Below are 1,449 nucleotides of genomic sequence, written 5' to 3' on the forward strand. Positions count from 1 at the left end.
TGCATGTTGTCTGTGTTTTGTTTTCCTCTTGAACTTTTACTGTACTGCTGCTATAAAAACAAAGGTTTTAATAATCACCTTCGACAAGGAGGTTCATATTTTTGTCAGTTTGTCTTCAATTCAAAAAAGTTAACGGTTTATGATGACATTTTCTGGCCCAAGGGAGCAAACTATAGGATTTTGGCGCTTTTGAGTAACAATTACTCTTTTAATAGATTGCTAAATTAATCATGAACTACTTTGATAATCGATAATTAAAACAAGATTTGATTGTTTCAGTTTTTTTAAAAGGGAATCATTTTGGTTTGTGGACAAAAGACATTCGAGAACATCATCTTTCCAGGTTTGACAAACACCGATCGACATTTTATGGACCAAGCAATTACTCGATGAATCGAGAAAATAATCGTTAGTTGCGGCTCAACTTGAGAAACTTTCTAAAGTCAATGTCACAAGTCAGACCTGAAAAATGATGCACCGTTTGTCCACCAGGTGGAGTAAACCACCACAGTAAAAGGTGAGAATTTGTTTTCACACCGTTTTCCCACGGCTGTTTATTATAATAGAAAAACACTCCTGCTCATGGACTAGTGGATATTTGGCATTTCTTGGGGTCAGATGAGAACTTCTGGTGATTTACATCACTAAGAGCTCAAGTTAGTACGTGGGTGATCATTTGTTTTATATGAATCTTTCATCCAGTCATGATAATGTCAATCAGGTGCCCACAAAGCTGTAAAATCATCAACAAATTGAAAAAATAATACCAAATCCATGTCAATACAATAAATACCCATGTTAAATGATTAAAAAGCCGTTGTTTTGATATGAATATGTCGTCAGTGGTTTTTAAAATCATGTTTGGGTGTTAGACGGATGTGACCACAAAGTTAGGGTCATCAAACATTAATGGAGCGGTCACTATAAATAACCGAACATCCAGATAAGCATCGACGTCTGCCATCGGTGGCTCCTCCCCTCCGCTACCTGTAAATCTGCGATGCCATCTTCCAGCGAGGGGATTGTGACGGGCGGCTGCTGGAGCCGAGCCAGCGGCGATCGGGCGTCAGAGACCCGCTATTCATAACCCGAGACACCGTCACCGTTTGTTTGTTTTTTAACGACGTCTGCTCCTCAAAAGGAAAACCGAGCGCATGCGACTTTTGACGCGAGCGGCGCATTCAACAGTGCGCGGTGTGGAGCTGCCAGCGGCGAACCTCCTGAAAGCTGGGAGTGAAGGAGTGATCCATTCATCCACTCATCGATCGACTTCTCACTATAATAACACTTGCACTTTGATCCACGCGGGACTGTCCGTGGAATCGTGAGTTTTTGAGAAGTTCGGTGTGAAATTTGTTATTATTTTTGATTTTTACGCGCAGATAAAAACGCGCAGCCATGAAGGCGCATCGCGAGACACGCGACTGAATCCGCGTTTAAGAGTTTTAA

This window comes from Solea senegalensis, linkage group LG18 (assembly GCF_019176455.1).
Source record: "Solea senegalensis isolate Sse05_10M linkage group LG18, IFAPA_SoseM_1, whole genome shotgun sequence".
Classification (NCBI taxonomy): domain Eukaryota; kingdom Metazoa; phylum Chordata; class Actinopteri; order Pleuronectiformes; family Soleidae; genus Solea; species Solea senegalensis.